This window comes from Oryctolagus cuniculus, chromosome 6 (genome assembly GCF_051225735.1).
Source record: "Oryctolagus cuniculus isolate XC-2025 breed Fujian yellow rabbit chromosome 6, ASM5122573v1, whole genome shotgun sequence".
Lineage (NCBI taxonomy): Eukaryota > Metazoa > Chordata > Mammalia > Lagomorpha > Leporidae > Oryctolagus > Oryctolagus cuniculus.
Genome location: NC_142872.1, coordinates 11,181,536 through 11,204,495, shown reverse-complemented (window position 1 = coordinate 11,204,495; position 22,960 = coordinate 11,181,536). Strand labels below are relative to the sequence as shown.

At 38.9% G+C, this 22,960-nt stretch overlaps 1 long non-coding RNA gene across 1 annotated transcript in view; it reads right to left on the bottom strand.

Annotated features, from left to right (window-relative positions):
- Nucleotides 1–22,960, bottom strand: part of LOC149126012 (uncharacterized) — a 496,014-nt gene that overhangs the window by 141,837 nt on the left and 331,217 nt on the right. The window lies entirely within an intron of this gene.

The following is a 22,960-nucleotide window of genomic DNA, read 5'->3' as shown; positions in this document are numbered from 1 at the left end:
AATTTATGACTTCTGTCAAAAACAGGACAAGTTAAACAACACACATTCTGAGATGCCTCTGCTCAGTACCTCTTCTGTCCCAGGTTTCTTTTGAAAATCTCAGCTGCTCTAAGTTGGAACAAGCCAAGTCAACAATAAGTGCCGCAGTTCCCCTGGACACACTGGTATGAGCTTAATCTTAGCTAGGGACAATGGCTCTGAAGTAGCATTTAAGAATGTGAATAATGATTGTGAAGTTGGACAGACAGTTTAAAAATCTAAACCTCTGTGAGTAACCCAGAAAGGACTCATGTGTATTAAAAGACTGAACTGTAACACATGTAGTTGTAGATTTAACCAGCTTTTTATTCAGGATTCATGAATCAAGACAGCCTCCACTCTATCAAATCATAATGAGAGCACATACTGGTGAACAGTAGACAAATGGGTTCTGTGAGTTGGGGGGTAGCGAAACTGAACAAAAGTTCAAGGATTAGCATCAGGTTACATTTTCTGTGAGGGTCTTTCTCTCTCCTATTGAATCATTTTTTTTACATTTATTTTCATTTACTTTGAGATAATAAATTTTTAATTTACAATATAGCCAAAAGCTAAATGCTCCACTAAAAAGTGAGTTAAGTAAAAAGACCAAGTTCAGCAAGAATACAGACAAGGGCAGTAAACAATTATAAATACAAAGATGTCAATTTCATACATAATAAAAGTTTTAAATAGTCACAGATCATCATAAATATAGCAGCATGTCATTCTTAATTTGTTGAACAATTTTTAAAACAATGTTTGGCAAAATACTCTATTTGAAGTAAAACTGATATATACAGGCATTTCTATTTTCTGGTTTTATGTTTTTAATTTAGATTCCCACAAATATTGGAAAACATGTAATACTGGTCTGTGTCCAGCTAATTTGATCCAACATGATTTCTCCCAACTGTAACTACTTTGATTTAAATGAGATCACTTCATTTTTTATAGCAGAATAATATTCCATTGTATGTATGTACCACATTTCATTTATCCATTCATCTGATGATGGACACCTTGGTTGATTCCATATCCTGGATATGTGAACAGTACTGATGTAAACATGGATCTTTTGAAACAATGTGTTCAAGTCTTTCCGGTACTACACATGGGATCACATGGCAGATCTACTTCTAGTTTCTAAAAAAAATCTCCATATTGTTTTCCACCATGGATTCACTAATCTATATTCCCACCAATATTGTGTTAAGAGTTCCCCTTTCTCCACATAATTTCCAGCATCTGCTCCTTTGTCTTTTGGATAACAGCAATTCTGACAGGGGTGAGGTGGTATCTCATTGCGAGTTTATTATTATTATTTATATAAAGGTAATGAATTTCATGTATTTCATATATACAGCTTTAACAGAATAATGCTACTTCCTATCCCACCCTCTCTCCTCCTTCCTTCGTTTTAATTTTTACAATAACATACTTTTAATTTACTGTTTTTGGAATTTTTTATTGTGGTTTTGAGTTGAACTTCCCTGATGGCTAGCAATGTTGAACATTTTTTCAATTTTGTTGATCATTTGTATTTCTTCTTGTGAGAACTGTCTGTTGAGGCCCTTTGTCCATTTCTTAACTGGATTTGTTTTTTGTTGTTAAGGTTTCTGAACTGCTAATACATTCCAAACATACATACTTTGTTGGAGAGATAAGTTGCAAGTATTTTCCCAACTGTTTTCATCTTTTCGATGTATCGATTGCTTCATTTGGTGTACAGAAGCTTCTGAGTTTAATATAATCCCATTTACCTAGTTTCGCTTTGGTTGCCTGTGCTTTGGTGTTCTTTTTTTTATTATTTTTTTAACTTTTATTTAATGAATATAAATTTCCAAAGTACGGCTTATGGATTACAATGGCTTCCCCCCCATACCGTCCCTCCCACCCACAACCCTCTCCTTTCCCACTCCCTCTCCCCTTCCATTCACATCAAGATTCATTTTCGATTCTCTTTATATACAGAAGATCAGTTTAGCATACATTAAGTAAAGATTTCAACAGTTTGCTCCCACACAGAAACATAAAGTGAAAAATAATAGATGATTTTTTAAATGATGGTGAAATCAGATCAGACCTATTGTCATGTTTAATCCCAGTGAGAGTCAAGTTGGGAATTGATAATTTCTTATTTCTTCTTCTTTTTTTCTTTTTCTTTCTTTTTTTTTTTTTTACAGAAGATCAGTTTAGTATACATTAAGTAAAGATTTCAACAGTTTGCACCCCCATAGAAACACAAAGTGAAATATACTGTTTGAGTACTCGTTATAGCATTAAGTCTCAATGTACAGCACATTAAGGACAGAGATCCTATATGAGGAGTAAGTGCACAGTGACTCCTGTTATTGACTTTACAAATTGACACTCCTGTTTATGGCATCAGTAATCTCCCTATGCACCAGTCATGAGTTTCCAAGGCTATGGAAGCCCCTTGAGTTCTCCAACTCTTATCTTGTTCAGACAAGGTCATAGTCAAAGTGGAGGTTCTCTCCTCCCTTCAGAGAAAAGAAAGGTACCTCCTTCTTTGAAGACCTGTTCTTTCCACTGGGATCTCACTCACAGAGATCTTTCATTTAGTTTTTTTTTTTTTTTTTTTTTTTTTGCCAGAGTGTCTTGGCTTTCCATGCCTGAAATACTCTCATGGGCTTTTCAGCCAGATTGGAATGCTTTTAGGGCTGATTCTGAGGCCAGAGTGCTGTTTAGGACATCTGCCATTCTATGAGTCTGCTGAGTATCTCACTTCCCATGTTGGATCACTCTCCCATTTATTTATTCTATCGGTTAGTATTAGCAGGTACTAGACTTGTTTATGTGCTCCCTTTGACTCTTAGAACTTTCATTATGATCAATTGTGAACTGAAATTGATCACTTGGACTAGTGAGATGGCATTGGTACATGCCACCTTGATGGGATTGAATTGGAGTCCCCTGGTATGTTTCTAACTCTACCATTTGGGGCAAGTCAGCTTGAGCATGTCCCAAATTATACATCTCTTCCCTCTGTTATTCCCACTCTTATGTTTAACAGGGATCACATTTCAGTTAAATTTCAACACTTAAGATTAACTGTGTATTAATTACAGAATTAAACCAGTCATATTAAGTAGAACAGACAAAAAAAAAACTATTAAGAGGGATAATGTATTAAGTTGTTCATTAACAGTCAGGGCTATGCTGATCAAGTCACCATTTCTCATAGGAAACCTGTTGAAGTGAAATGCTTTGGTGTTCTTATCCAAGAACTCATCACCTGCACCAACATCTTGAAATGTTTCCCCTAAAATTTTATTCATAGTTTCAGGTCTCTCTTTTTTTTAAATTTATTTATTTATTTGAAAGAGTTACACACAGAAAAAGGGAGAGGGGGAAAGAAAGGGAGAGGGAGACAGAGGAAGAGAGGAAGAGAGAATGAGCCTTCCATCTGCTGGTTCACTCCCCAGATGACTGCAATGGCCGGAGCTGTGCCTATCCGAACCCAGGAGTCAGGAGCTTCTTCAGTCTCCCATGCGGGTGCAGGGGTCCAAGGACTTGGGCCATCTTCTGCTTTCCTATGCTACAGCAGAGAGCTAAATGGGAAGTGTGGAGCAGCGGGGACTTGAATCAACACACATATAGGATGCCGGCACTGCAGGCGGCAACCTGTTACACCCCAGATCTGGCTCCATTTTAGGTCTTAAATTTAGGTCTTTGATCCATCTTGAGCTGATTTTTGTGTATGGTGAGATTAGGGCTCTAACTTAATTTTTGGCAGCACCATTTATTAAAGAGATTATTTTTTCTCCAAGGTATCATCTGCGCATTTTTGTCAAAAGCCTGCTAGCTGTAGGTATGTGGTTTAATTTCTGGGCTCTCTGTTCTATTCTACTGATCCATGTATCAGTTTTTATGCCAGTACCACAGAGTTTTAATTATTATATCTTTGTAGTATGCTTTGACGTGAGGTATTGTGATGCCTCTAGAATAATGTCTTTGTTTTTATTGATTTATTTTTCATTAGGATTGTTCTGGCTATTCTGGGTCTTCTGTTGACCTCCACACTGCACATTACACTGAATCAGGTCGACTGTAATCTCCAGTTTCCAAAAAAAAAACTGGTCTGTTTGGGGCTCCATCTGTTTATTTAAACTTTCAGTTTGATTAGCATGAGTGACTCCATCTCAGTTTAGGTTGGTTCATTGTGGTTTACAGCTCAGTTCAAAATGATAACCATCATGCACAATTTTTTTAACATAGGACTTGATTTCTTCTTTCAAGTTTACTTCCGTACTTGTTACATCAAAGCCAGAGTTTCAGTGTTTGCAGCAGGAAAGGTTTTTATGTGTATTGCTTACTCTATTATTTTGCTAGATGTCATCCTATTTAATTTATATTTTTAAAGTTGCTCCCATGGGAATTTAATGATAGTCACCTAATACACTGTCCCCTTACTATCATTTGTACCCATTATCTCCCAAACCAATACGTGTGCCTCTACCCAACTGCACCAATTAGCACTATCAAAAATCAGTCCCTGCACACTTCCAACTGTTTCTAGCATTGTCTTGAGATCCTTTACTTCATTCCTTACCAAAGCACATTATCTACTATTAGCTTGCTTAAAATCCTCAGTATACCATCAAATAACAACAAAAAAAAAACCTCCCTACATCTTGATCTCCATATTCACATCCCACCTACACTTCCTCCCACTTCACCCGTCCTGAATGAAGTACTTACAGTTCCCTAACCACTACCACTCATTTCCTTGCCTTCATTTGTGTTATTTTTCATTCCTCAAGTGATATTTCATTAACTTATTGACTTGGTTAATCCCTCATTGTTGACAAATAAAAAAGATAATTTCTGATTATTCAGTACATAAAAAGAATGTGTGAATCATTTTGAGCACTCAAATATGAAAACAAATTGGTGCTTTTCAAAGTGCTTGAGAAGAAAATTAAAAGTCAATTTGAATTCACAGAATAGAGCTGTTTTCCCAACATGTAGAATGTTTTCTGAAACAAATGTAGCAGCTACTAAAGACATACAGACCCAACTGGGATTTGAAAAGGTGCTCAACATCACTAATAATCAGGAAAATCAGGAGATGAACAACTAAAACCACAGTGAGCGATCACCTACGCCAGTAACCATGACTCTTCTCAAAAGGGCAAAATAACGGCAGCACCGTTGAAGATGTGGAGTAAGGGGATCCTTACATACTGTTGCTCAGAATGCACATTAGTACACTCATTGTGGAAAACAGTATGGCAGTTCCTCCAAAATTACAAACAGACCACCACAGGATCCCACCACGGGGCATATATTCGAGGGAAATGAGAGAAGTCTGTCAAAGAGACATCTGCATTCCCATGTTTACTGCAGCACTATCCACAACAGCCAAGAAAAGGAATCGAATTTTCCATCAACTGATGAATGCATCAAGAAAATATGGAATATATATACAGAATCAAATACTGTTTAACCACAAAAAGGATGACATATTTCATTTATGACAATATGGAATGAACCAGCGTTCATTATGTTAAGTGAAATATACAGGAACGTGAAGACAAATACTAAAAGGTGGAATCTAGAAAAGAGATCTCATAGAAGCTGAGAGTGGAACAGTGCATACCAGAAGCTGGGGAGTCCAGAGTGTAGGGAAGGACAGAGAAAAAGCTGGCTCTATGTTACAGTTCTGGCCTACTGCACAGTAAGTGACTATTGATCATGACAATGCACTATGTACTTCAAAAAAATCTAGAGGAAAACCTTAAATGCTTCACTACAAATGATAAAAGTTTGAATAGATACACGTGTGTATGCTGATTTGAATGCTATACAATGTATATATGTATTAGACCCATAAACATATGTAATCTTTTTAAAACAACTTTATAAATGAGCGGGGAATATATGGGAAATGATTTCCAGAAGGTATCTAGGGAAAAATCAGTTTTGGAATAACCTATAAAGGGTGGTTCCCATTGTTATAACTAAAAATGTTATTCATGCAACTAATACAAGTGTATTATGTTCCTACACAGAAAGGACTAGCAGAAATGCCTGAGAAATAGCAAATTAAACAGAGTATCCTCATGGAACTTGCATTCTAGTTGAAGCGACAGTTAATGAAACACACACAACTGCCATGTAGTGGTAGGCAGTGTTAAGGACAAAAAAGGACATTATATAAGATGAAGAAAAGCAGGAGTACAGCTGCTCTTCCCTACAGGAGCAGTGTACTCAGGTGATAGGGCGTTCACACAGAGGCATGAAGACAGGTGGGGACAGACAGGGGCAGTAGTGAGGATACTTCTGAGATGTTTCTATTTCTATAATTTTGAGTTTTCAGTCATGTAAGTATTTTATATAAGTAAATCAGGAAAATGAAAAATACCCTAAAATTCAATATAAACACATACAAGTAGAAATGAATTTCATGTCACCAAATTGGTAATAGAACTATGCAAAGTAAAACTAAATATATCTTTTGTAGAGAGCATTCTAAGAGCAGAGTGACAAAAAATCACTTGGCAGGTTTGTTATAGGTATTAATATTAGTATTACAATTTTAAAACTATTTTATGTGTAAGATAAGGAAAATAAGTTAATATCTTGATCTTTCAAAAACCCAAGTTTTCCCTGTGGAAAAAAGCAGGATTACAAGTATGGAATTACAGAATCTGAGGAAGAGTCCATGTTGAAATTTGCAAGTACCATCATATACGCTATATACTTTTCATGGAATCTGCAGCCTATCCACCTTCTGGAATACCATAGAAGGAGCTCATTAGCACCACAGTCCATCTCTCTGGCTAGATGGTGTTGGCCTCAACTGGGGAGCATAGGTATATTTTCCTGCTTGATACACAGCAGAGGCCTAGAAACAATTACATCTTCATACTACTGAGCACACCTAGCACCCAGAATTTGTTTTCCAAATATATTCCCCAACAGAAAGAAATGAAAATTCTTGAGGAAAACCTGACTCGGGTCTGACAAGGCAAAGTATACAGGAGACTGTGAAGAACTGTGTGTCCGACTCCAGCAGGCACTCAAAGATTGACGGGGTCACATGACTGCAACACAAGAGTCAGCATAGCAAGGACCCACAGAGCCAATTCTGGAACTTTTTGGAGCACCCAAAATAACAATGATAAAAATGGACAAAACAATTTTTAAAAAAAAAAAACCTTAAATCTTTAATGTTAACAAAATCTAGAAACAGAGAGCAATGAAAAAAACAGGGAAAGTTTTGTTTAGAGAGGAATTTCAGTAACTGGAAAGTACAAGAGAAATCATCTTGAAACTCTTAGTGCCAAAAGATACCTGCAGAAGGATCATTAATGGATGCTGAGCATGTTGCAAGAAATTGTTGAGAGGGACAGAAATCTCAAGAGTGACAAAGTGTTAGCCAGAGACCATTTGTTAACTTCAAATTGACAAACACAGTGGTCCCCATCTTAACTAAGCAACAGACTCAGCACCCCTTACTGGTTTGGGATCCGGTGCTTCTGGCATGAGGTACTGAAAATACACAACCAGTGTGATGTAGCATCTTTGACAAAGAATGCTTAAAGTTCATCATAAGGAAACAACTAGACAAATCCAGAACATGAGACCTTCTGTGTGGCAGCTTGCCCAGCTTCTTAAAAAAAGAAAAGAAAACGTCAAAGGGATTGGCTAAAGATCAAGTTTAAGAGACCCAATATAAAAATGCTGTTTGTGTTAATTTAACTATGTATTGTGCACTAAATAGTATTTGCTTAAGGTTAATTTTCATAGCTGGTATCACAGTTGTATTAGGAAAACAACCTTATTTTTAGTGGTTCATGCTGAAGTGGAGTAAAGTATCACAACGGATGGCAGCTTCCAAATGATGCAGAAAACAGGATGGGTGTGTGGATGTATTTGCATGTATGAGGGTATGTGCATACTGTCTGTAACTCTCTAAAGCACAAAAAATAACTGACAGTAATGTCACATTTAATCTCTAAAAAGATCAGTGAGCCCTTAAGGACAGAAAAAACTGGAGGGAGGGCAGGAGAACAAAGGGAGTGAGGGCAGGGGCAGAGATGGAGGGGGAGAGGGGAGAAGGAGAAAGGTATGGAGGAGGGGGAAGAGGGAGAGACAACAGAGCTGCATGCATACATTAAAGTGATTATCTGAAACTTTAACAACTTGGAAGTCTAGGAAAATGTATTCCAGTATTCTTTAGAATTTTTCAAAAATACATATTAATTGAGGAAAGGCAAAGAATTAAGGCAAGTGTGAAAGCTGGGAGCAGGCACAAGGTGAAAGAGCAGTTATCTCTCCTGCCTCTCTCTCCCCTCTCCCTTTTCCTTGCTCCCATTCTCTCCAGAAGAGTAAATCATCTCTCTGACAAAGGCAAACGTAACTCAACACAGTTTACTTTGTGATGAGATAAAAATACTATATTATTTAAAAATACAAAATGTCACCTTTTGTGAATACTTATAGAGTTAACATTTGATACTAACCCAAACACACATGTAAATAGTATAATAGCAGAATATTTTCAATGTTCATTTGATGGGCAAACTGAAACACCATCTTTATTAAAAGCAGTCTGTAGAAATGTTTATTTAATACACAATAGTCATCATTATTTTTATAAGACATTAACATTCTTTCCAAGATCCAAAGGTGATTTAGATAATGTTACATAACATATGTTTCAGGAAAGTGTCAAATTAAGCTAAAAGGGTCCCCAGCAAAGCAGTAACATGGGCAAGTGGTTCCTTCATCCCAGACGTCTCACCCCACGCTGACCATTCCCACAGCTCCCGTGGCTTGCCATCTAAAACAGATGGTCTTATTTATTCACTCGACTTCTTTGTCCTCACCACCAAAAGCTTATCTCAACCCTCTGCTCCCTGAATCCCACAGCACGGCACAGCAGTTCACCTTCCATATCTCTTTCTACTTCACAGGCTGCAGTATTTGCTGGCCAGCATTATCATCACTCCTGCTCAGGTGCTGATGAGAATGAGAGGGCCTCCTAACTCCTGAGAACTGCAGCCTTCTGGAAACATCACCATAGCCTTTGCCCAACGCCTCAGTGACTGCAAAATTATTCCTCGGCTTCCCTGTGAGTCAGCAGCCCCTGTACATACCCTTGTAACACCTACCACTTAACAGTGTAAGTATTTCTCTAGATCTTTACTTTTTCTGATCAGACCAAGATCCTGTGGAGAAGGTAAGATCTTGAATATTTTCATATCCTTGCATAGAGCGTGATCCCTAGTACACTATGGATACACAGTAAAGAGTGACTGGACCTTGCCACCAAATTGAAAACAATCTGTTTCTGGAATAAATTTCATCCCTAATTAGAAATTACCTTTCAGAGGGAATGCTTTCTTTCTAAAAAGAAGAAACGAGTAGGAGAATAACAGACAATGAGACCAAAGACCTGAAGCCTTTTACAACATGTGAGGAGAACCTCTCTGCTGTGAGCAAATAGTTTCAAAGTAGCCATAGAGGGACCAGTGCTATGATGCAGCGGGTTGGACTGCTGCCTGCAGTGCCAGCATCCCATGTCGTTGCTAGTTGGAGTCCCAACTCTCTGCTATGATCTGGGAAAAGCAGCAGAAGATGGCCCAAGTTCTGAAACCCCTGTACCCATGTGTGATACCTGGATGAAGCTCCTAGCTTCAGCCTGGACCAGCCCTGGCCAATGTGGCCATTCGGGGAGTGAACCAAAAGATGAAAGATCTCTCTATATCTCTCTGTCTCTTCCTCCCTCTATCTCTCACAGCAACTCTGCTTTTCAAATAAAATAAATAAATATTTTTAAAAAAACTGCCATAGAGTGAAAACATGTATAGTCCCATGGGAAGCGCAATCCTTAACTGGAGTTTGATAAATGCCCAACTTTGAGAAAGTTCAAGAAATAATCAGTTTCCCCAGAACATAACCGGGGCCATTTGCTGTTGATTTGTGACTACTGTAGTTGAACCACGACAACCAAATGTGTTACAAATACACTGTCATCCTCCACTGTCCTTGTGGCTGGTTCCAGGATCCTACTCTCAGATAACAAAACGTGCACATGCTCCGATCCTTTATATAAAAAGGCATAGTATTTGCCTAGAACCCATGCACATCCTCCTGTACTCTTTAAGCCCCTCTAGATTATTTATGACACCTAATACAATGTAACTGTTGCATAAACAGTTGTTAGTTGCTTTGTTTTGGCAGTAAGGACAGGAAAAATTTAAGCCTACCTACCTTCTATACAGATGCAAATTTTTGTTCTGAGTACTTTAGATCTATGGTGGGCTGAATCCTCAGATGCAGAACACATGGATGTAGAAGACTTTAACTACCCATCTCCTGCTGGAGCTTAAAACCTTAATCTATTTAATATTCTGTCCTACAGAAAGCAACCATGCCTCTAGAAGATGAGGAAGAACAAAGTGTCTTTGTAAGAAAACCATGAAGATGGAGTTGAGACCTACAGCATGTTGCACTGGGGACTAGAGTCTAAAACTTGCAAATGTGAGAGGCAATTTATAATATTATAGCTCCAAGCCAGCACTTGACAGATTCTAAAAAATGAAAGAACACTGATGCCAGCAGAGGACCTGCATGCCAGACTCAGCATCAGTAGCTACTGCACCCCTGAGAAAGCTCTTGACTCACCTGCACCTCTGATTCTCCATCTCAAAGCCAGTAGAGTTGAACATCATGTGATTTTTAAGGTTCTTTTGAGGCATATTACTCAAAGAGCTCATGCTTCATTTGTTCTTTGTGAGGAATAAAAAATATATCTGGTCAAATTGGCCATAAACTCTATTAATATGTACACGTTAGTAGGGTCCCTGTGCTGCCCTGAGCAGACTCCAAATTCAAGCCCAAAACTCTCATTTCTGCAGCTACTTGCTAAGTGGCTCTGCTGAGTGGCTGCCAGCTGAGTCCCTCTCAAGGCATTATCCTCAAATGTAAGAAGCTGAGTTGCAACAACACATTCCCAAGGAACAGCTTGCCTCCAGCTACTGATCAACAAAGGAACTCAAAGGCTGGATTCTCATACCTCAGGGTGGGACAATGATGAACGATGGCAGCAGGTGCAGAGCATCTGAGATTCTGCTGAAGTCTGTTGCATCTGAGCTAGAGCTCAACTCCTCCCTCAGTCCAACCATGATCCCCTTACTCCCTTGCAGGTGTTATACTTGAGAGTGTTCCCTACTATCCACCTAACATCCATCTCCATCTCAGGTTGTTTCCCAGTGTGTCCAACCACAGAGGGGTGGACCCAGCAACAAATTGTAAAATGGAATTTTGGAAAGTTGATTAAGATTCCTTTGCTGATGGTAGCTGATGACCATTCCTGGCATGATACATTTAGTGAAATGAATAACTTCAACCTACAGTAAACTGACACAAAAATCAGAGTATGAGAAAACACCATCAGGTGAAGTGCTTTAGGTATTTGAAAGCCTTAGAAAATTACAGTAACTGCATAGTAAGACAACCACTGCTGGCTACTACTGATGCACTGTTGAAATTCAAACAATTTCTGAAGGAGATTAAACTCAAATCTAAGGCCAAGTATAAAAGTCAGAGGACTTCCTTGGAAGCATATCAAGAGATTTACATCTACTGAAGCCAGAAGGCAGAAATTGCTTCAGGTCAGGCCCAACATGGAATTTATAAGGAAAGCAGAAGACTCGAGAAAACCTGGCTCTCAGCAACAGCACAGCTGGTTTGCCACCCAAGGTGGGACCAGCAGGCTTGGAAATGAAGACATCCGTGTTGAAATACTCCAGAACATTGACCCCTCGGATCCAACTTTCTTTCTCCACACAGCTCCTTCTTGCCTCCCTTGGAGTTAAGCTGTCATCTGCCTTGCATATAGACAGGGCAGAGTATTTAAAGAGCATGTATCCATCTCGGAGTCTACCCAGTCTTCACTGCTGTGGGTTATTGGGGTCAAATCGCAACATAACCTAGCCAAGGACATGCTGGGCCTGCTCTGTGGATGGAGCTCATGAACGTGCTCCAGCAGGGGCAGGGAAGTGGGCACAGGGTCAAACTGTAAGGGAGCTGAAGCCAGCAAAGTGCAGCATCAAACTGCATGAGGGGAAGTTTTGCACTGTCCTGTGACACAGAATTTAATGATCTCACAAGAACCCTGGGAGATGGTGCTAACCCACTGCAAGGAAAAAGCAATGGCCCACACTAAGACAGCTATAAACATCAGAAAAACTGAGATGACAGTGGAAAGGGTATGTAGAAGGTCAGAGAAGTTTAAATGCTAGGGATTTCCAATAAGAAGGGGGAAAGAACCAACTGCCATTCACTGACTAACCATTTTTAAGATGGAATCTAACAGCAACACTTTACTGAGGCCATGAGGGATGCCACAGTGGAAGAAGCACCCGAAACAAGGATAAAGTTTTGGTGGCTGTTCTTTTGAAAAAAAGGGCAATTGCAGGAGATGCTCTCTGTTTGAGTTTACTCATAGAGATTTTCTAACCCTGAAATAACAGAAGTCAGGAGGTAGCAAGGTTGTGAATTTTCTCTTCTTTGGAGTAGATAATCTTTTATTTCAGGAATGATCCATAATTTCTATTCTAAGAACCAAGTACAATCAAAATAATTGACCTTTGTAAGGATTTCTTCTAAGTTTTATTAGGAGAGACCAAGGCTGCCTTAGTTAAGAGTTAGTTTTGTTTTCCAGTGAAACAGTGAATCCCCTCTGAATGCTGAACCCCATTGCCCATCAGGCTGGGAGATCAGCAGTGCCTGGTCATGTTTGTACTCGGGTTAATGTTCTGTCTGCTTCTGTGTTATAAGATATTTTCCTAAGTAGTCAGCTGAAGACCTGGGAGGACTCTCACTAATGTCTTGACCTGTCTCTCTCCTTTTGAAGCTCTCTCCGTTCCAATTCTCTTCCATGAGAATCCTAGACATGCTGGCACTGCCAAACTCCCAAGACAACCTCTTCTCAATTCAAAACACTCAAAATTAGGAGAACAGTATATTCATGAGATGTGGCAAGGTGGTAAAATTAACATGACTATGCAACAACCCATGTAAATTTTTATGAATTTTCTCAAATAATTGCTGGTCAGTATGTTTTCCTTTTTCAGAAATTCCAGACATTATCTGAAATATAAAACAAGCACATTTCCCAGGAAATCTTATTTAGAGGTTTAATTAGCAGAGAATACTATGCAAAACTAAGTATTTACATATGTATATATATACATCTACATATACACATACACAAAACCACTGATTTTTTTTTAACATTTGAATCCACAAGACCCAACACATCTTACACCCCAGGCAAAGTGCTAATACCTGAGCCCCCATAATTCTTCCTGCAGACTCCTGAACATATATCTTTACAGTAAGCAAACATGGAATTTCTGGCCATCAAATGACCCTAATTTTAGAGAATCTCGCTCACCCACAATGGTTGGTCATGTTGAAATTGCATAAGGTTGAACCAACAAGTGGCCAGGCTCAGGTCCAGATAAGCCCCAAAGATTCTCTACATCTCAGAAATATGGTATGGGTCCTAGAACCACCAGCTAATTTCTTCAGTGCCCAAACAGAAACAACTCATAGATCTTCCATCAGCTGCCATGTGTAAAATCAGAGAAAGCCAATCTGCAGAGAATGGAGTATGAAGCAGACTCAAACGGGCAATTTGAGAGCTTTCCAAGCCTTGGTAATCTACCTCTGTGACACACATCTACATCTCCTGACACTGACTTCTAGTAAAAATCCATTTCCATAAATTCTCCTCTCTCATTTAAACTAGTATAACAGAAAAATCGACCTAGCATGGTTTTGTGTTTGTAGTTAAAATACAACTTCTTTTGTCTCAATTGTCCATCTCAAATTTATTCAGTAAAGAAAAAAATTATCTCTTTTATCATGAGGAAATTATTTCTTTATTAAGACCCATAATTTTTCTGTTCTCATTTAAACTAGGAAATATCCCACAGTCACTTTAAAAATCCAAAAACTGTCCTGTTTCCACAATTAAAATTATCCAGCCCTAGGTAAGCAATGGAGGAGAAATGAACAGGGAAGGACATCTTGCTTCTCTCCTTAGCATGCCTCTCCCTCTGTCAACTGCAGCTTCAGACTTCTCCAGGAGTGAATCCAGGAAGGAAACACGGGATGGGACCCAGAGAAGTCATAAATGGTGGGTGTAGGAATCATCTGGCAGGGAGTCCCTGTAAATAACAGGTGTGCAGTTGTTGACTATCTCATCAGAGCTTTTGTGAACTTTCCACAGAAAAAAATCTTCATCCCAGGGCTGCGATCCTACACATTTACAAATGCATATTCTTCAGTAGCCCTTTTACCATCAGTGTCTAGATTTTCCAGTAACCCATATCACATAAAGCTTTCTCCAGGAATGTCCAAATTCTCTGGGGGTGTTCTCTTGGGCAGAATTACAAATGGCTCCACTAGTTCTGTCTGTTGTGTGGGGCTTATCTTTGCTGCATAAGACAGTAGCATTCTTTGCCCCTGGGAGTGTGATTGTATTTGAAACAGTCCTCAGTTTTTTCTCTGCCTTGCTGGTACCCTAGTCCAGCAGGTACATCTTAGATTTCTCAATTTTCCTATTGATGCAGCACTACCATCATCTCCTTTTTCTAAAGGAATAGAACAAAAACAATAATTCACAAATCTTCTGTTTTATTCCCTTTATGCTTTAATTCAGCTGATATGGATCTTGGTCCCTGGGTGGGCCAAAGGTCGAAGAACTAATCTGCTCACTTACATGGGAAGTTTTCACTTCAATATACTGTGTGTGTGTGTGTGTGTGTGTATACAAGCACATGAAGTATCTACTGCATCTTGGAGCCATAGCCGAAAGTTAAATTTTATTATGTTAACAAGAACATCAGTTAATTTGTTCCTCTCCCACTCCTGCCAAAGAACAATTAATTATGCACTGTGCCAGTACGCATAGTAAATACTTGCGTCACAAGCTTCTCGAACTTGAATGTAAATCTCTCTATTGAATGACGGTCAAGGTTCATGGAATGTTAACAATTAGTTGAATAAAGAATTTGAACCACATTTGCTAACAACTGAACTCACAACCATTCAATACACTCATCCACATGTGATCTTGATCTTCATTTCCCATAGTGAGATGATTTAAGGAATTACTATTCTTATTTAGAAAACAGTAGTTTTTTTAAGAATAAAAAAATAATTCTCAAGGGATATACCTGTGACTTAGATTTTTAGAACACCAGATACTTCATTCATCGAATAAATTTTAATGGAGTACCAATCATGGAAAAGGCCCTGCAATGGACATGAAGCATCAATGCTGAATAAAAGGGGCATGATTTCTGTTCCTTTGAAGCTTACTTCCTATATTTGTTCCAGCTAAAAACAAGAAAAAGAGACTCATGAAATTATTTCTGCCAGTGCCCTACTTACAACAATGGAGAAAGAAAATTTTGATGAAAGATAAAATCTGCTTAATTTATGGTGTGAAAATATGCACAGGCAACATGTGCCTTTAGTAAAACATGTGAATCTTTAGAAAGCCAGGTACCTACACAGGTTCTTTTCCTGAGGCAGGCACAAGTGAACTAACATTTAACATAGGTAATGGGAAAGAATGACAAAGGAACATTTTTGTTGTATGTAGTAAAAAATTAACAGGGGAAATAAAATAAGCTAACCACATTTCTGCAGAATTGGCTTCTAACACATGATGAGGACTGTGGCTGAGAACACGTGGTCAGTGTCTGCTGGAGGAAACTGCCTCCCCAGTAACACACATGCTACATACCCTCCTCACTCCTCAGCCCTGCTTTTGGTCTTATACAGCCAGGGAGGTTAACAACTAATGTCGTATGATGAAACACAAGGCACTGTAGGGTTTGCTCTGCTTGCAGAAATGCAAATTGAAACTTCATAAACTACTTCAACATTTCCTTTACATTTCATCAGAGAGATGTTTCTTGTCATGATTACATTCACAAATTCAGAGTTCCTAAAGAACCATCCCTAAGACTGTCAGGAGACTTCGAGGCCTACATTATGTTTGTCCCAGTATGTTCCCAGTAAGTCCTGGCTTCTGCCAATTCTGGTACCTGGGGGTAGTCAGAGGAAACTTGTAATTCATGAGTATCTAGAAACTTGCTTTTAAAAGTTTTGAAAAATAACTGTTGATGACTTGTACTGACATTTCTGGGTCCTGCTTAAGATTATATACAAATTGATTTTTTTACAGATTTCTTGAACTGGAGAAGTCTTTTGAGGGAAAACTCCCTGTTAGGACTAAGGAGTAACCTCCTCCCAGACACTCTTGAGATGTAAAGGGAAGCCATTAGTAAATAAAGCCAACACAACATCGTACACTAGTGAGCAGGAACCTAGATTTAACCCACATGAGTTTTCAAACTACCTGAACGCCAGTCTATGATATTTGCTTCTCTTGAACCACAGAGAAGAAATGCAACTCCAAAGTGGAGGGGTAGAGGTGCTGTCGCAATGGGAGAAGACACTATGTAGAGGCTCATGTCTGAGCCACGTGCATTCTTGACTTCTTAGAGTGCTACAGATGCTAGCCACAGAAGAAAGGAAGAAGACTTCATTGGACGGCTCACTGCAAAGACACTTCTCACTTCCCCCGATACAGACAGGGAAATTCACAGGCTCTCTCAGTGAGTAACTACAGTGCTCAGGGTGGGCGGGACACCTGAACATGTCCCCTGCCATGTGCAGCCCCACACCCAGAACGACCAGAACATGTGGGAACAATAACAGCTTCCACAGGAGCAATTTTTGCCAACTCATTTATCCAGAAATTTAGGGGAGTGTTTGGGAATTTGACTTGTATAATAATTTACCAATTATTAATTTTAAATGCAATTTCTTCCTACATTAATATCTATACTACAAAATCCTTTGTGTCACCAGGACTCTAACATCAGGGTTATTCACCTGAGCCACGTTATTTCTCTGTGTGACTATCTGCCATACTCAGAGTGCTACAAATAAGTATGGTTTCTTCACTAACATGCATCAGAAATGCTCAGGTTATGCCAAAATTGTTGGTGATTATTCCTGAGACAGTGAGGCTTAACAGCATCCTAACAAATTACCTTTGGGGACTACCTTTGCTATAGATCTGCTATCAATATGGAGGACCATTATTTTATGAAACATATTCTTCCCACCCTTCCTTCCATGTAGAATTCAATTATTCGACTGATACTTGTGACTACTGTGCAGCAGCAAGCATTCTGTTTGGTTGCCAGGACACAATGATGAGTAAAATGCATCTATCCTTATAAAGCTTTGCATTTAGTGAAAGAGACAGAAATACCAACAATTAAACACACATCAGGCGCCAGACTACAGCCACTAGAAAATAAGATGGAGACCTGCTGAGACAGGCCAAAGGAGACCTTCAGAGAACGTGAAATCCAAGTCCGGATCTGAAAAGAACAAGCCTCCTCCTGCTCAGTCTTTCTGACTTCCTCAGATTGGCCCTCTTTATTAATTATCATTCTGTCAAATTTAGAAACTTAAGTGTCATTTCCATATGCGTTTTTCTTCATCATCCATATTTATTTGGTTGCCTTATTGATATATTCTGCTCCCTGTATTCCCTCTTATTTTGATCACTGTATATATAGCCAAGAATTTTTAAAGGACCCCATAAGTTTTCAGTGATGTGTGGAAATTTAAGTAAAAATCTTTCATTCGTTATTAACCTCCTGTTCATAACTTTGTCACATTATACTGGAATATGCTATTTAAGATGTACAAAGGTCAGGGCATATTCTGTTACCATTTATTTGAAATTTTTTATAAAACCAGAATTTTTAAAAAATCCTTTTCTGATTAAAAAATAGTTAAATCTGTTTGAAAGACTACTTATCTTATGAAAATAACTTGGTTTTCTATCCATCTTCCCCTCTGACTCAAAATTGTTAAGAGAGTTTTCCAAACACTGACAAAGAAAGCACCTGCAATCTCAGATCTCAGCCTAAGAAGGCATTTCCAACCGCCTTATGTATCCAGTTCAGCAAACGTGTTAGACCATGTGTCATGATAGCAGAGACTTTTTCCTCCTATTCCACAGTCCAGCAAGGCAGAGAACACCATGGCTTTGCTATCATGTAACACAAACATATCCAGGCCTCATTAATCTGCAGAGGTATCAAAACGAGTTCACATGAACAGTGGTAAATCTATGCAATAATCCTCACCCCATTTGTGAAGCACAGCCTTTCACCCCATCCTGAGTCCCCACAAATATTTCTGCAGTGGTATTTCCCTGGTGCCCTATTTTGTCCGTCTCAGTTGCTGATGAGCACTGCGATCTCATACAGGAAACACAGTCCTTTCAGTTTTTATTTATAACCCACTCTTCCTAGTATCCAGCGCTGTTACTGTGCCCTGCACAGTTTTCCTCATTCCTGCTTTCCTCAGCACGAGCCCCTCCAAAGAGAGACTGCAAACAGATATAGACTGTCACAGAATCTAATCAGTCAGCTACACTTGGCTGATCCCAGCATAGATCGTCATGACTTATTCTAACCCTGAACCCCTAGGACTTTCAAAACTCTCATCAGGAACTAAGGTGTACAGCGCAGAGCAAACCCAGAGTTACCAGCATAATCAAAGGAGTTAGGATGAAGCTTCCTTTGAATCCTTCCTGTCATTCACACCCCACATCCAAAATACCAACACTGTCTGCTGCTTGTTACATCACAACAGAACCAGAATCTGCTTGCCTCGGACATATCTACTGCTGTCACCCAACCTCCATTCTGCATTGTTTCCAGCATGGATTGATGCTCTGCTCTTTGTTGCCCGGCCGTCTGTTCTCCACTGAGCAGCCAGAAGGTGCTTTGCAAAACTTAAGTCAGGCGCTATCTGTTACCCCTCTGCTCAAATCCCTCAAGCATCTCTCCATCTAACCCAAGGCAATAACTACAGTCCCCAGCAACCTGTAAGCCCTGAAATGGCGTGAGCTCTGCTCCCCTTCCGGCTTCCTCTCCTTTCTCCCATTTGTGGAGCAAGGGTCTTCCACTGTCTTTTTTATTTAAAAGCTCAACTTTCAGGTCACCACATGGAAATCCCCTTACCTCCCTCATGCCTTTGCTCAGATTTTCTCCAGGTACAGTCTGCCCTATCCATTTCATTTCAACTCTAATCTTGCCCCTTAATACCACCCCAGAACTCAGGGTTGCCTTTGACTTGCTTTGACTTTTGACTTTTCCTTATTCCCAGGATATTCATTGTGGTCTATCATACTATATCATTAACTTATTTATAACCGGAATTACTTGTTGTATGCCTTTTTTTCTGGGCAGGGATTCTTATTTTGTTCATAGGTCTTTTCCAGTCATCAATAGAATGCCTGGCACACAGTACATGCTCTGTTCATGCTCGGTAAACATTTAGGGTGCTGGGTGGAATCTGACATTCTCCAAAAAATGTACAGTAAGAAGTACAAAAAAATACAGGAAGAGTAAAGGAGCAAAAGTGAAGGAAAAAATATTTATTTTTTTTAAAATGGGGCAAAAAGAATATTCCAAGGACATGGACAAAAGAGATTTTATTTCTGCCTAGAAGCACTGAGTAAAGCTTTTTGAAAAGGCAGAATATGAGTAGGATTTGACAAGCAGGTAACATTTTTTTTTTTTTTGCAAGGAGTGATGATGAAGGAGGGACATTTCAGAAAAAGGAAAAAAATTCACTAAACACTGCCTAACAAAAAGTATGTAATTTATGTAAGGGATGGAAGGTATTTTGAGATGACTGGAATGCAGACTTTAGGAGTTGGAAAACTGAGATGGAAAGAGGGAAAAGTACACTCAAATTTATAGTCAGTGGACTTTAATGTCACAAGCACAGTTTTGCTCAGACTCTGAGCAGCACAGAGCACAGCAAAGATAAGCACAAAAAGAACCAAGCCAGGCGGGTGGCAGGGAGGAGGAGGAGGCACTGTGGCACAGCAGGGTAAGCCGCCTGTGGTGCCAGCATACCATAAGGATGCTGATTCAAGACCTGGCTGCTCCACTTCCCATACAGCTCCTTGCTGATATGCCTGAGAAGGCAGTGGAAGATGGCCCAATACTTGGGCCCCTGATTCCTCAAGGGAGACCAAGGAAGAGGCTCCTGGCTCCTGGCTCCTGGCTCCTGGCTTCAGAATGGGCTAGCTCCAGCCATTATGGTCATTTGGAAAGGGAACCAGTGGATGAAAGATCTCTCTCCATGTGTGTCTCTCTTTCCCTCTCTCTTTCTCCTCTCTCTCTATTTTTTTTTTCCTCTTTGTAACTCTGCCTTTCAAATAAATAAGTAAATCTTAAAACAAACAAACAAAAAACTAGACTGGGAAGATGACTCACAAAATGAAAGGGTAAACAGGAGACTTCTCTGGAAACCTGTTCCAGTTTTCCAGATGAGAGACTGTGAGTCCTTAATCAGGCAATGCTGTAGGGTATTAAAAAAAGAAAAGGGAAATAAACTTGATCTATTCAGAAAAAGAATGAACAAATTTTGGTGACTGAATAAAATTATGAGAGAGGAGAGGAAAAATGGAGACCTCAGTGTTTCTATTCTGACTGACTTTAAGTGGGATAAAGATTATGAAATTGAGAAGACATACAATGAAGGACCTTTAAATCGCAAATATACTTAGAAGTCCAGAAAACATGTTGGAATATACATTAGTGGCTCAGGAGAGGCTAAGCTGGAAGTAGGCATTTGTGATTTTCATGCTTAATACACACAACTCTAAGATATCGGCCACTTAGAATGCAAGGAGAGAAGCAAAGGCAGGGCTAGCATTTTGGAAATGCCCGGTGGAATGGAGGGAATGAGGTCATAAAGAACTCAGCAGAGAGTGGAAGTGGGAGAAAGGTAGGATGAAACTCTGACGTTCCAGATATAATTTGGAGATCAACTGAAAGTGACAACGAGCTCCACTCCTTGAACGAAGAGCAGCCCAAGGTCCTTGTACTGGAAGGTGTGAAGGACTGGGGAGGTTACAGGGGTCAAGAGCCACTGACATAAATGCTAAGTCTGAAAGGCCACTGCAGTGAGAGAACTATGTGTGGGAACTTCAAATTTTCAAGGAAAATGCAATTAAAAGATAAGGTTAAAAAACTGAAATCCATTTTTTCATAATACTCAGTATTCATAAACTATTTGAAGATCCTGCAGTATACATAGATAACAAAAAATTGTTACACTAAAATAAACTTACATTTCTTATTCCATTTCAATGTTTAAAGTACCTTCCTATATCCACAGTACATTAAGGTTACAAATTCAGAAAGCACTAAGCAAAGTGATACAAAATGTGGCTTATTTCTCTGTAATTACTTAAGCAGATTAAACAAAAGTATCAGTTTTTTACTTTTTAGATTAACAGTACAAGAAACTTATTAAATGGTAATGGTCAAAAGAGGCTGTAAGCCAAATTACAAGGAGAAATTAATCAGCTACCTGCAGAATCATAGGAGAAATTACCATCCACCAGCCTTGAATGATCACATATTCAAAAATCTAAATTTTGTTTCAAATGATTTTAAGTTTGTATTATGTGGTGTTTCATTTAATGAACCAGTTATAATTTTAGTAGAAAATTAATAACTGATATGAATGTTATTTGCCATGAAAATAAAGTGATGAACTTCATAGTGACTAATGACTTTCATTACATTGAGAATTCAGGTTCAATTGCTGGCTCCAGGCACAGTCCTGCAGAAGATGAATCTGTATTTTAGCATGAATGTGTCTTAGAATTCCAAAACTGAGACAATACAAGTTATATATTTCAGTATATATGAAAGGTCCTTAAAAAGTCCATGGAAAATTGGTACTATAAAAAAAAAGCTATGCATGATTTTCCATATTTTCATAGCAAAATAAACATCTTTTAATTCCATTTTCCCATGAACTTTCTGAAATACCCTTTTATTTCTCTAAATCTATCTTAAATAATTAGGTTCATAAATATATCTATCATAAATGGAGATTTATCTATGCCTATTTTAGGTTCTTTTTAGGAAAGAAAAAAATATTTCATCTTCCTTCTCAATAAAATTCCCTGGTCAGGTTTTTTTATAATATATATGAGCCTGCTATTTAATGTCTTGGGGTTTGGTCAAATGATTCACTAAATTACAAATGATAATTTCATAGCTTAAGCTTGGATCCATTCTTCTCAAAGCATATCTCAACATTAAATATTAAGATACCACATTATAAAGAGACGAGACATGGACAGCAGAAAAGACAATTAATGTTCCAAGGGAAGAGCTAGACAGAAAAATAAATGATCAAAGGGTAATTCTGGGTTGTTGAGAATGTTTAAAATGTCAAAAAACAGAAAAGCACTGGTCCCTCTGTATGCAATTCCTTCTCCCCTCACTCTGCTAGTTTGATCTTCCATCCATTTCTAGCACAGAAAGCAGTGCTCAGATCCCAAGAGACTGTGCAGGAACTTTGTTTACAATTTTGGGTTGTAATGATGACTTTCCCCCCAGAAAAAAGGAAATGGGAGCTGCCAATTGTCAAGTGTGTTTATGTAGCAAATGTCTGACTATCTTGCCTAAAGAAAAGATACAGAAGATTTGAGTTGTCAAATCCATCCTAGTACTGAATGTATTGCTTTTAATAAGAAGCACAAACTTGTATTTGTCAACAATCACTTATCTGGCCCCTGCCTGTAAAGAGACTAGTCCCTGCAGGGGAAGCAGCAAACTGGATGATTTCACTATGTGTTCTACCTGTTAAGATCACTGTTAATCTTCAAACACTAAGAAAGCAAACATTTGAATTCGCCTAAGCAGTTGGTTTAGGGAAGCTTCTATGACTGGGACATTTGAAAATCCTGGTAAACTTACCACCTCTATGATTTAATTTTTAGTAGCACCATTTAGAGAGCCAGCAGCATGGTTGG